Genomic DNA, 14,399 nt, shown 5'->3' with positions numbered 1-14,399 from the left:
GAAGCAAACCAAAGCCAGAGGTCACGCAGAAATGTGACCCAAGTGGATCTGGGCAGAGTACCAACCACATTCCTCATTCCTATTTACTGAGCCTCTGCTTTAAACCCGATGTCATGCTAAGCTCTACAACCCTGAAAGGCTGTTCTGTTACTCCCATGTTCTTGTTTAACCCTGACAATTCTATGAGGTAGCTATTACTAATTCCATTTTAAAGATTAGAACACTAAGGCTCAGAGAGGTTATGTAACTTCCTCAAGATCACACCGCCATTAAGTGGGATTTGAACCAGGGTCTATCTGGCCTCTGCCAAGTTTGTTGCTGTTTGTTTTTCTTCCTCTATGCATCTCTCTTCCTTTTCTCTGGCACATTCCCGCCATTAGGTACCAAGGTTCTTCCTGCTGCCGATGCATATGGCCGTAATTCCATTAGCAGTTTCCTCTGTCCACACTCTGGGCCCCTATCCAAGCTCGCCCTCCTGGGTCCCAGGCGTGGTCCTGCCAATGCCCTGCTCTCTGCTGGTTGTCCAGTTGGAAAAGACTTCATTGATAGAATTGCAGCCAGGAATTAGTGATTGGGGATGCGGGATAGAACTTTGTCTTAACCCAAACGAATGGATTTCTATCTAGTCCCAAGAATCCAAATTAGAACCTCAGTGGAAACTGGAATATTCAAGAACCCTGATTTGACCATAAACAACAGACAAGGCATGGAAGAGAGTGCTCTCTCCTGAAAGAGCTTTTATGGAACAGCCAAGAGTTCTCTCTGCAACCAAAGCGTTCGTTCATCCAATTCTTCAAAGAGTCATCTTCTCTCTCTCTCTCTGGGGCCTCCCTACACACAACCAGAAGGAGGGTCTCTAAAGTTCTCCACTGGAGTCCCCTCACCTCCTCTCTGGATGACAAACCCTAAGCAATGAACAGAGCAGACCACATCAGTGAGAAGTTTTCATTGTGCCTTACGTGTGAGCAGCTGAGAATCTTCTACTGGACATGGCCCCAGGGGTATCTGTTGGTTGGGAACAGGGAGGTTCCCAGGTGAAATAAGAACCTGGTCCCGTACCCAGAGGGCAAGGAGAGACCAAAGGAAGAGGCAGAGCGCTCCAGATTGGGAGGTGGCAGGTGTAACCAGCAAGGGAACTCGCCTACGAGGCTTGTCTGGGGTACCGCAAGACGAGTGGATCTCCGTGCCTGCCTGCCAGGATCTTAGAACTTTCCAGAGAGGGCTTAAGGGGGTTCAGTCACATGTTCTGTCCAGAGGCACTCAACAACACGTTGCTCTCTCAAGGCTCTGGCTATGGGAACAGTGTGTGGGACACACATCCCAAGGACAGGGGAGGGGATGAGGAGCCGCCAGCTCAGGGTCAAGTGGCGGTGCCATCCTCTGGATGACCTCCTCCAACAATATCATCAAGAACCGAAGAGCCAAGCGATATAATTAGTTAAGATGAGGTCATTAGGGTGGGTCCTAATCCAATGTGACTAGTGTCCTCATATATATAAGGCCAGAGTGTCGAGCCCACCGTGCTGTGCTGGGGACAGGAAGGGCAAGGTAGAGGAGAGGCTCTAAGAGCCTGCCTGGAGAATAGTCGCAAAATGGCAACTTGTGAGACTGGAAAAGTTGTCATAAAACAGTCTGAGAACGTGTCAGCAAGGAACAAAAACAACCAGCAGCCATTGAGCACCCACTGTATGCCATGTGCTTTTTCATCATTTGTATGGAGATCATCTTTTACTTATACATCATACTCATCCTCACAAAGCCTTATGAAATGGGTATCTTGTAACGCCCACTTTACAGACAAGGAAAGCAAGGCGCAGAGAGATGGGGTAACTTGCCCAAGGTCACACAGCATATAGAAATTGTAGTCAAGAGTCGGACCCGGTTCTGTCAGGCTCTAAAGCCACACTTTATTTAATTTTTATTATAAAGTTATAGACAGAGTGAATAGCTCAGTGCTTAAGCACCCAGCCTCTGAAGTCATGCTGTCTTCAAACCCCACTCATGCCACATATTGGCTGTGCAACTGTATTAGTTTGCTGGGGCGGCCATAACAAAGTACCGCAGACTGGGTGGATTATAAACAACAGACATTTAATGTCTCACTGTTCTAAAGTTGCAAAATGAAGATGTGATGGCTGAGCTGGTTCATTCTGGGGGCTGTGAGGGACAAATCTGTTCCATGTCTTGCCTAATTTCTAGTGATACCTGGCAGTCTTTGGCATTCCTCAGCTGATTGTTGCTTCACTCTGATCTCCGCCACATGCAGTTTCCCCAGCATGCATCTCTGGGTCCAAATTTCCCCTTTTTATAAGGACATCAGCATATTGGATTAGGACCCACCCTAATGACCTCATCTTAACTAATTATATCCACAACAACTCTATTTCCAAAGAAAGTCACGTTCTGAAGTACTCGATTTTAGGACTTCAATGTATGAATTTGGCGGGAGGAGGGGGTGGGGGGGGGTGGGGGCGGGGACGGACACAATTCAACCCATAACAGCAACCATTGGCAATTCCTTTTCCTCTCTGTGCTTATTCATCTGTCAAACTGACTCTTACAGGGTTGGAAAGAGTAAAAGAATTAAGGTATACAAAGTATCTAGAACAGGGGTCAGCGAACCATCACCCAAGGGCCAGATACAGCCTGCCACCTGTTTTTGCACCACCAGAAAGCTAAGAATAGTTTCTATATTTTTAAAGAGTTGAAAAAAATCAAAAGAAGAAGATTCTATGACACAAAAAAAATTTAAATTCGAATTTCCGGGTCCGTAAATAAAGTTTTATTGGAACTCAGCCACGCCCATCCATTTACATCCTGTCTCTGGTTATTTTTACACTCCAGGAGCAGTGGAGTGGTTGCAGTTCCTACAGAGACCATATGGGCACAAGGCCTGAAATATCTACTGTCTGGCCCTTTACAGAAAACATTTGCCAACTACCAACCTAGGTTACCTACTATGTAGTAAGAACTATATTAATATTGCTTATTACTATATTTTTTTCCTTATCTTTTAGCATGGTAGAAGTTATCTACCTCTGCAATCCTTTTTGTAGCAAGGAGAATTTTCAGCTCACGTGAGAGAGGATGTCCCCATCCACAGGCAGCTCTGTGTGCCTGGGGGGCCCCAATCCTCCCCTCCATTGGCTGGTTTCCTCCCCAAGCGCTCCTCAGCTGCTCCCCCGGCTGAATCCAGTCCAGGCCAGTCAGCTCGCTTCACTCCCGCTTGTCTCAGCAATTTTTTTCCCCCACTGCACAAGTTCCCCAAAGCTCCAATGGATCCAAAGGTGAGCACTTCCAAACCTTAAATTATTTACATCTGAGAAACTCAAGGGCTTTTTCTCCCTTTCAATCACGGCGGGCTTCGGGCGTCTCCAGCGCAACCCTCTTCCTTCCTGTCAGGAGGGCCCGCCTCCTTGCAAAAAATTGTAGGAAATTTGCATCTTTAAAAAAGAAGTGTGCGCGCGCTTTTTTTTTTTTTTTTCCTCTTTGTTTTTCACTGGCCGAAAAAAGAAGTGAAGCCTCATTTTAGTCAGACGGTCATCCGGGACACCCGGGAGGAAGGGGGCAGAGGAGGATAGAAGTGGATGAGGGAGCAGCCCGTGGGAGTGTTGGTGGAGAGAGAGAAGGACTATGTTCGTGCTGACTCAGCAAAACTGGCAAGCTTGGAGAAAAACTCGCGGTTCAGATGGGGAGAAGAAACACGTTTTCTCTGCAACGATCTGAAGAGTAGAGCGTTTCATCGCCAAAGAGACCACAATTGTTTTGGCTCAACATCTTCGTGGCTTTGTGTTGGATGGCATTTTGTGTTCTCTGGATTTCTCTTTCTTTTGAAAATTGTAGGATTTAGGAAGAAAACCAAGTTAGAGGCAGATTAAAGTCTTTAACTCTTAATTAAAGGTTTTTATTCAGCCCTTCACTTCCAGCCGCAGAATTTTTCATCCAGACATTCCAGTTGCTGTTGAGGAGAAATGGGAAATTCTAAAAATAAGTCAGTTTGCATGCGCGGTCCCTCTGAGGTCAGACCATTGTCCCCAAGGAGGACACAGCTGTTGTGGCTGCTGCTGTTATGCCAGAGTCAGACTGGGATGGCGACATCTCCCTGCTGGAAACCTGAGGGGACAAAATTCTCCCCAAAGAGGGCCCCAGTATAGTTCCCAAGCGACCCCAGGTTCTAGAAAAGTCCCTCTCTCTGAAAGCCCCTCATTTCCTTAGTCCTGCATTTTTCCTCACCTCACACAAGGCAACTCCAGCATCAATTGCTGAGGCCAAAAGCCTTGGCGTTATCTCTAACACCTCTCTCTCTCGTTCTCTCTCTTTCTTGTACCCAACATCCAATCTGTCAACAAATCCTGTCCATTCTATCCAGGACTGGGTACCGTGCAAAATGGAAATGCAGGGCCCCTGTCCGAAGGTTCTTAAGAATTTCAAGATGGCGACAGCGGAACATAAAACCAGGCATGGGGTCTTTCTGGGCAAGGGACCCTGTGTGACATCGCAGGTCACATGCCCATGAAGCCAGCCCTGGTTCTACCTGCAAAAACATATCTAAAATCTGACCACTTGTCACCATCTCCACTGCTAACCACCTGGCCTGACTCTTCCCTTTGTCGCTTTAGTTGATGTGCAGCTTAACAGACAGAGCAAGTCAGATGACGTCCCTCCTCTGCTCAAAGCCCTCCACTGGCACTTCATTCTCCCCAGAGTAGAAGCCAAAATCCTTAAATGACTGACAAGTCAGCTCACATCCCCAGGCTTATCTTTGACTCTCTCCCTCGCTCATTCCACCCCAGCCACACAGCATTCCCAACTATCCTCAGACAAGCCAGGCATATTCCTTCCTTGTGGTATTTGCCTTGCCCTTCCCTCTGCCTGGAATCTCTTTCACCACTTGTACACCCTGTGGATGCTCTCCCTCACATCCTTGAAGTCTTAGTCATTCAACGAACATTTATTGAGCACCTATGATGTGCCAGACACTGTCCTAGGCACAAATGGTTGGACACAGTATTTCTCTGATCATTCCTGAGATGGAGCATCTTTTCATAAACTTATTGGCTATTTTATAGCTATTTTTTTGAATATTTTTGGCTTTTTTATTTACAACAGAACAATTTAATCTTTTTTTTAACAGCTTCATTGAGCTATCTTTTATATATAAAATTGTCCATATTTAAAATGTACAACTTGATATTTTGACATATATACACATTGTGTATACACATATCATAATTGAGCTAATTAACATATCCACTACCTCTATGTAGTTACCATTGTGTGGTGTGTGTGTGTGTGTGTGTATTAAGAACATTTAATTTAAGATCTATCCTTTTTGCAAATTTCAAGTATACACTACAGTATTGTTAACTATCATCACCATGCTGTGACGTTAGATCTCCAGAACTTATTCATCCTATGTAACTGAAACTTTGTACCCTTTAACCAACATTTCCCATTTCCCTCACCTCCTCACCCCACCCCAGGTAACTCTACTTCCGAGTTTGACTATTTTAGATTCCACATATAAGTGACATCATGCAGTATTTCTTTATGGAAATTGCCTATTTGTTTTATGTAACAAACACTTACACAGTACTTACTCTGTGCCAAGCACGACTCCAACAACTCTGTGAAAGAGGCACTTGCTTATCTCAATTTAACAAATGAGGAAACTGATTAAGTGGCTTATCCAAGATCACACACCCTTTTTTCTGTTGGATAGTAGATCTTTAGCATATTGATTTGTAGGAACTCTTTATATCTAATGGCTATTATCCACTTGCATGATATATATTCTACTGTCTGCCTAACAGAGGAAACACTTGCCATGTTGCCTCCAACTATCCTTGTATCATGCTTTCTATCTACTGAGCTACACATACGAACTAGCAAGAATATTTTATTTAACCTGTGTCTTAGTTATCTATTACTATGTAACAAATTATCCCTCTCTCCCCACAAAAAAAATTAACACCTTAAATCTCAAACATCTGTTATGTCACACTTATTCTAAGGGTAAGGGATTTAAGAGAAGCTTAGATGGGCAGTTCTGGCTTAAGATCTCTCATGAGGTGTGAGTCAAACTGTGAGCCAGGCTGCAGTTGTCTCAAGACTCGAATGAGGTAGAAAATCCACTTCCAAGCTCACTCACGTTTGTTGGCAGCCCTCAGTTTTTCACTGGATTTTGGCCACAGTCTTCAGTTTTTCGTTACATGGGCTGTTCCATAGGGTTGCTCATAACAGGGCAGCTGGCTCCCCTTTGAGTGAGTGATCCGAGAGAGTGAGAGTGAGAGCATCCAAGACGGAAGCCACAACTTTTATAACCTAATATCAGAAACGACGTCCCATTGCTTCTGCTATTTGCTCCTGGTCACACAGACCAACCCTGGTACAATGTGGGAGAGTATTACCCAAGGGTGTGAATACCAGGAGGTGGGGACCATCGGATGCCATTTTGGAAAATGGGTACTACACTGTGGGTCTTGCCATTATGATTCTCCACTATTCGCTTGCTATGGAAATGCACCCATACTGAATGGTACTTTTGAAAAGGAGAGAGAAACTCAGAGTCTGAAATCTCAGAGATGGATTCCCAAAACTATGGGGTTTATGCCTTCTGATACCCCATAAGCCCAAGATTCATATAACAAGCAAAAGAAAGCCTCTGGTTCTTTTAAGAAGGAAGAGGTTTCATTTAAAAGATGTTGGGTAGCTCAGAGAATGTTCGACAGGGAGTGAAGACATCACAGCTTGTATGCCCAGCACTGCCAATGCTGGACACCAACGCGGCCACTGGATCTGCAGTTACCGGTGCCTCTAGGATGAGGAAGTGGCTGCTCCTCCTTGCCAGAGTAAATTCCGGCATGGTCCTCCTTCTTTACCTGTTTCTGATTCAAAGTCTAGGGCAGGTACATTTGACTGGCAGATGATCTGATGGTTCGTTTGATGGGTCTGTGCCCCAGCTGCCAGGGGCACTAGGAAAGCAGGTGCCCACCATTTTTAGCTTCTATGCAAGGAGGCAATCCATGCCTCACCATTTGGAAGATTCTCCCAAACATAAGGACTTCAGATTCTGAGCAGTCAAAAAGTATGGTAAATATTAACTACAGCTACAAAATTTGGTCAGTTAGAAAACAGAGCATGTCTCCCTAAACTGGAAAAGGTCTTAAGACAACGTCTAGGAAGTGCAAAGCCCTCATTTTACAGACGAGGAAATTGAGGTCCTGAGAAGTGAACAGAATTGCCTAAGGTGACATAAGAAGTAAATAACAAAGGCAAGACTTTTCCTCTTGGCTCCAGACTCCCCTTTACTGCCAAGGGGTTCTTAATCTCTTTGTGGTGTGGATCACTTTGGCAATTTGATGAAGACTGTGGACTCTTTCTCAGGATAACAATTTTGAAGTGAATAAAATAGAATGCATTGGATTACAAAGGAAACTAGTTACATTGAAATGTACTTACAGAAACAGTAAAACAAACTAGTGATATAGCAATACATACGCAATACACATTATTCTTTATTAGCACATTAGGAAAAAAATCGAGCAGTGGGTCTAACAACTACTATAATTTCAAAGAAGTGATGAGCCTAAAGGATACTTGAGGATTCTGTAACAATTGTAAAGAGATATGAAAATATCTGTGATTTCCGATGATGACAAAGTCACAGGAATTGTTAATTCCACCGTGGTTTGTTGCCTACCTTCATAATGGAAGAAATGCTAAAAATCAGTGAGAGTTTAGTGAAAAAAAAATTTCCTTTCCAACTAAAGTAATCCTTTATATTCTGCCCACAGACCTGCAGGAACTGAGATTGTCATCCCTGGCTAAGAATTCTGGAAGTATATGATGAATATTCCAACCTGCCCAGCCCTCTGGTTATAGGATGGAAAAGTGGGGGTGCACATAGTGACCCATAAAATAGGTGGAAACTGATCACGAATGGTCTGGCTTGTAAATAGGTATTGCGCGCATGTGTGTGCGTATGCATGTGCATACATATGTGTACATGTGTGCATGCATGTGTATGTGTGTTGTCCCATTATAAGATATTCCTGTATTTAGACATGGAAAGACTGCATGATAAATTATTAAATGGAAAAAGCACTTTACAGAACAACGTGCAACAATAGTAGCTGACATTTGTTGAACAGTTGCTACAGGCCGAAAACTAAGGTAAGCACTTTATATATATCATCTCACTGGATCCACTCACCAACACTTTGACGTAGTGTTTTTATTATTACAGTTTATAGATGAGTAAAATGGGACGTGGAGAGATGAAATAACTTGCCACAGAGCTGCTAAGTGATGGAGCTGGCATTCACATGCAGAGCTTGGACTCACATCTGCTCTAAGGATCCAATTTTTTCTAATTAACTTTTTAAAACTCCATATGTATGTGCGTATGTGCATACGGACATGCATGCATGGAGAAAGCTGGGTGTCATGTGTGCCTAACCCCTATCCACCTTTACCTCTGATGACAGTGACTGGGAAAAGGGCAGAGATGGGAGAGAGCTTGTAATCTTTCTTCTTAGATCCAAAAGGCTGAGGACGTTTTAAAATGGATGAGCAAGAACTCCACGTATCAACCTGGGTGAATCTCAAATAGTGTTGAGCAAAACAGAATATGCACAGGATGATATGGTGTGAAAATATGCAAAACCAGATGATATGTTATTTAGGTACACAAATATATTATTTAGGTACAATATATTTAGGTACAAATATATTATTTAGGTACACAGAGAGAGCAAAAATATCACAAAATGCGTAGAGTTAATAAATACCAAACTTGGAAAAGAAGGGATGGATCAGGACAAGGAACAGATGAAGATTCAATCTTATTGATTATAATTTATTTCTTAAACACTGTGGTGGGTACCAGCGTCCCTTGTATTATTAAATACACTATTATGCTTGGACTATTTCATAACAATTTTAATATAGAGAGGAATTACTAATAAGAAATGCTTATATGTAATCAATCGTTCTTCTTTAGCTTTGATACTGTCTGAATTTTCACAATGTTACTTTTGAAATTTTTAAAAAAAAGACGTAAGAGGGCAGAATAGTGGTCATGTCTGGGAAGGAAGGGGGGAGTGGCTGTTGGGAAGGAGCACGAGGGGGCTTCTGGATACCAGACATGTTCTGTTTCATTAGCCAGGGTCATGGCTTCACACACGTTTGCTGTGTGGTATTTCATTAAGCTGTGCATGTCTGGTTATTTTGACTTTTCTGAATGTGTATTATACGTCACAATAAAAATGCACTAAAATGTTACTTTACAAATAAACAAAAGCAGGAGGGACATCTAAACATTTTTAAAGGAATTTCAGCTCTTCCTTTTCAGCTGGTACCGTGCCATGGCCGGTCCCACGGGTCACTCAGCAGTTCCACGCCGCTCCGCAAGCTGCAGGCACCAGGCAAAGCTATGGATGCTATAGTTCCAGACCTTTTCAATCAGAGCTCGAAGCACACCCCAGCCTCCTGCATCCTCAGTGGGATGGCTTTTGTCAAACGGCTGTGTGCATCACAGGAGCCCAGAAAAACACTGCCATATGGCAAGACTCTTAAGTGGGGGAGCCTGAGGCGCTGAGAAAGAAAATGAGATTCAAGTGCCACTTAAGATCGCATCCATTTTTGGTTTGGGGGGCTTTGGGCTTCTTTTGATTTTTAGAAGCCACGGCAAGGTTTGCTTCCTGTTTCCTTTAGTGACCCGTCCACCAGTCTCTCCCCAGGAATGGAGGGGACTTCTAAAGACCCCAGGACACTGCTCTTACAAGCAGAAAAAGAGAAAACTGAATTGGAGAAGGAAGAGCCATGATCTGCCTGAGTTTCCTGTGGCTGCTGTAAGAAACCGCAAACTTAGTGGCTTAAACTTAGTGCCGCAAACTTAGTGGCTTAAACAACACAAATTTATTACCTTACAGTCCTGGAGGTCAGAAGTCCAAAATGTGTCCAAATGGGCTAAGACCAAGGTGTCAGCAAGGCTGTGTTCCTTTCCAGGGCCTCTGGAGGAGATTCCCTTTTCTTGCTTTCCAGCTTTTAGAAGCTGCCTGCGCTCCCCAGCCCATGATTCCCCTTCATCTTCAAAGTCAGTAGTGGCCGGTCGAGGGTCGAGTATTTCTCATTGTGCTGTCTCTCTGATTCTGAATTTCTGCCTCCCTTTGCCTCATTTAAGGGTCTTTATGATGACATTGGCCTCATTTGCATAATCCAGGACAATCTCCTGTTTCAAGGTCAGTGGTTAGCCACCTTCATTCCATCTGCTACCATAATTCCCAACTGTCATGTAACGTAACATAAACACAGGTTCTGATGATTGGGACATGGACATCTTTAGGGGCCATTATTCTGCCAACTGCCCCAGAACTGATTCATTTTCTTAAGGTCTGCCTCCCCATTGGCTCCGTGAGGGCAGAAACCGTTTGCCCCTCCCCAAGCTCTTTCCCCAGCATCAAGAGCAGTGCTGCTTTCAAAGTAAGTACCCAACAAGTATTGCTGTGATGCTAATGGACATCTTCTGCATATTCGCTGCAGGGTCTAGGAGTGATTCATCTCAAGAAATCCTTTTCGTGTAACATAAATGTGCTAGTATTTTGACGCGCATGTACTCAGGACCAGATAGAAGTCAGATGAGCAAAGGTCGACAGGAGGGGGAAGAGAAATTTCATGTGGAACCTTTAGAACCCTCCAACAACCAACTCCCAAGTTCATGTAGCACTTGCAGTGGCATCTGCCTGGGATGGACACAGCGCCAAGAAGATAAAGGGGATTTAAATGATTTAGAAGAAGTATGGAGCGCAGACGTTAGGTAATTACAGAAGTTTAGAGCTTAAACAGGTCTTATAGGGTCTCTATTCCAGTTTCCCCTTGGGTCCCTACGACGGTAATTATTTTAGGTGGGACACAAACAGGGCGTTAAAACAGATTCACAAAATGGGGAGCTCGTCTCCCTTTCGGTTCTCTGCAATTCTTCTTATTATGGAAAACACAGTCTCTGCTTCGTGTTGGTCTGTCTTTAACACCTGGCTAACACTTGCTGATCTCCTTTTTAACAAGGAGAGAGCAGACCTCAGGCTAGATCTTGGGCGGAGTCCATCTAGATGGGATGTTTGTGGCCAAACAATGCAGGGGCCTCCAGATGACTGATTTGGGGAGACTGGGGCCAACTCCCTCTCTTCCCAGTTGAGGAAACAGAGGCCCAGAGAGCTGGTCTCCCGAACCCCATCTCCTGAGCCCTACTCCAGCGTCTGCCTCATGTGTGTGAAAGTGCCCAAGAAATAACAGGGGAGAAAACAGACCATCCATCACTAAAAGGACGAGAGAAGAGAAAGTGAAAGGGGCAGGAGATGGATGTTTCCTTCTCTGGCCAGGCTGCTGAGCCCCAGGCCTTGGAGAGAATTCAGAAGAATGTGAGGGAGCAGAAGGAAAAATGAAGCAGTCAAACTGCCTGCTGGCAGGGAAGCCTGCTCAGCTCTGGCTGAAGCCACTGGCAGCAGGAATGCTCTGGGTGTGTGGGAGGAGGGGAAGGAGGAGCAGTGCCAGGAGGCAGCTGAGGGGTGCCCAGGAGCCGGGGCTCAGGACTCCCCCCGCCACCCAGGAGGGCGCTTGAGGAGGGAGCCCCAGAGTGACCGTATAAGCCAGTCAGACCCCTCAAATCTCTGTCCTCCACTCCCCCACCCACCCAGACCTCAAGAAAGCCAGCCGTCACCCTTCCTCCGGCACATCCTGGCAGACGTGCAGATATGGCCCTGACTTTACAGCCAAAATTACCTTTCCAGGAAAATGCTTCCACCTTCTGAAAAGGACACTGAGAAAATAGTGTACAAGGCAGAGGATTTCAAACTCTTTTAAAGCAGACAAATCTTTCTGTCAATGATCAAACAGGAGCATCATTTAAGGGTCTGCAATCAGAGTTCCTAAAAAGTATTTGACTGGAACAAAGTGAGTACACAGAAATGTATTTTTTAAGTGAATGTATATATAAACAAAAGTAGAGCTGGTCTGATTAAAGTCAGCATGGAGGTGGGTTCCAGAACTCCAGGTCCTTGCCCCAGCTCTGTCACCTCTTATAAGCAGCCAATCATAGATTGAAAACACTGAGCTGAGCCAAACCATCCACCCTGCTCCCTTTCCTGCCATGCTGGAAGAGGCTTGGGTCCAGGATTTTCCTGCATCTAAAGTCTCCCATATTTGAAGAATCAATGATGAGAGATGATAGGAGTCTAAAATAAAAGTGCTCCTTATCCAGAAAAATCTTGACAACGTCAGAGATGCAAAATCACAATTTTCAAAACTAGGCCCTGGATCTCCTGGCTGTCTTGACTCATTGAGCTTTGCCACCCATCCCTACATGTTCAGTGTATTGGTTATCCATTGCTGCATAACAAATCACCCCAAAATTTAGTGGTTCGAGGCAATCCTTTATTTTCACCATTCTGGGGACCAGCAATTTGGGCTGGGCTCAGCTGGGAGGTTCTTCTGGCCTGGGCTGGCTCAGCTGATCTTGAGTGAGGTTCCTGTGTGTGTCTGCGATCAGCTGATGATTGCTTGGGGTTGCCTGGGGATGGCTTCGCCCACGTGGCTGGTAGTTGGCAGGCTTTAGGAGGGGCAGCAGGGGTCTCTGACCATATGTCTCTCCTCATCCATTATGCTATCCCGGGCTTGTTCACATGGTGGGGGTTTCTAAAAACATCACAAGGAAGCTGCAAGGAGGCTCAGCACTGGGTCTGTCACTTATACCACTTTCTACTGGTCAAAACAAATTGCACAGACATCCCTGATTCAGAGGGTAGACAGGCTCCACTGCTGGATGAGAGGAGCATCTGGGCAGTGTTACAACCTACTGCAGAGACACAGAGACCCTTGCCAGATGCGGTGGGAAGGAAAGGAGTTTATTTTGGAAGTTCCAGTTGCATGGTGGGCTAATGACTTATCTGTTATCCATGGGCAAGGTCTGGAAGATTATGGAACTGGGTTCCCAAGCCTCCCTTCCCTCCCAACACACCCCATATGAAGCACAGCACAGACCTCTGCCTCATCTGCTTCCTGCCACCCCCCATAAGAGTAAGAAGCAACCCCCTTCTTTCATCAAAGGCCAGGCCCACAGCTCCCCAGTCTTCCCTCAACCTCCCCCTCTCACAACACACCCCTCATCCAACCTCACATTCTGGCTTTCCTGGCAGTGCAGCTTGTCCCACCTTCTACATGTCAGCCCAACACACACAGATGACTGGAAATGCAAAGAAAACTGACCACAGTGGGAGGGAATTCATGATGCAGACGATCACACAGGGTAGAGAGTGTAGCAGTGATGCCCACAGACCTGAATTCAATTCCTCAGCTACTCTGCTTCCTACCTGAAGGACTTGGGCAAGTTAGCCAATCTTCCTGAACCTCAGTCTCTTTATCTGTAACATCGAGCTGCCTTACTAAATTATGCCAATGATATAAACATGCAGAGAGTGCTTATTGTGTCAGAAATGGGTCTAGGGCTTTGTGAACTAGGTTCTATTTTTATCCTTATTTTATACAGCAGAAAACTGAGGTTCCTAGAGGCTCAATACATTGACCATGGCCCCCAGCTACTAAGCGTGAAAGCCAGGATTCATACCTAGAGAGTCTGCTCCTAAAGTTGTGCTCTAGCCACCTCATTTAATTTTTGCATGGCATATAGGTTTCATTGCAATGCCAATTCCATCTGCCCAAGAGTAGAGATCTGAGAGATTACGCTGAGAGAAACTGTGAGACTGAGTCCATGATCAGTGGAGAAAGGGTGCTGTGATGGATTAGCAGTGTCTGCCATGGTACTGGGCTTAGGAGCGGTGGCCTGGTTACAGCTCATGGCTTGCTTCTCTGTCTTATCTTCACCACATTGCTTCCAGGTACTGTCTGATTCTAAAAGGAGCCCCCTCCAGGTTTCCAGGTTGGATAAAATATATGCCTTTACAGAAGCTCTACCCAGGAATTCACATGGCATATTTGCACATAGAAAGCGCTGTCCCACCCTCCCTGCCCCCTTGACTTCTATACCTAAACCACTCAGGTGTGTCCCCATGCCAACACCCCTGGCTTTCCTAGACTGCTCTCAAGGTGGACTAATGATCCACAGTACCATTTGGAAGAATGGACATGTTGCCAAATACACTCCACCGATTTTCAGAACATGGTACTATGTGGTGCTCTGACGCTTTTTGCCCACAAAAAACAAATGCTTAGAGGTTGTGGGGAAACGATTTTTAAACAAGCAAAGAATTCCTCTGACATGTTCCATTTCATCTTTAAAACTCATGTGACTTTTGCATATGACTTATGTTACATCTGTCTTTACTTTAATAGAAGCCTGATTTTTTTTTTATTACTTTTCATCAGGAGCAAACGATGCTCTAGGA

The 14,399-nt window shown here is 44.9% G+C and overlaps 1 long non-coding RNA gene across 1 annotated transcript in view; it reads right to left on the bottom strand.

Annotated features, from left to right (window-relative positions):
* LOC139074757 (uncharacterized) overlaps positions 1-10,156 on the bottom strand; it is a 93,765-nt gene extending 83,609 nt beyond the window's left edge. The window contains exon 1 of the long non-coding RNA XR_011524496.1: positions 9,929-10,156. This is a non-coding gene — a long non-coding RNA (uncharacterized lncRNA). The remainder of the gene's footprint in view (positions 1-9,928) is intronic.
* Between the last annotated feature and the right edge of the window lie 4,243 nt (positions 10,157-14,399).

The sequence above is a fragment of the Equus przewalskii genome, chromosome 12, assembly GCF_037783145.1.
Source record: "Equus przewalskii isolate Varuska chromosome 12, EquPr2, whole genome shotgun sequence".
NCBI lineage: Eukaryota > Metazoa > Chordata > Mammalia > Perissodactyla > Equidae > Equus > Equus przewalskii.
This window is presented reverse-complemented; position numbering and strand designations above follow the sequence as displayed.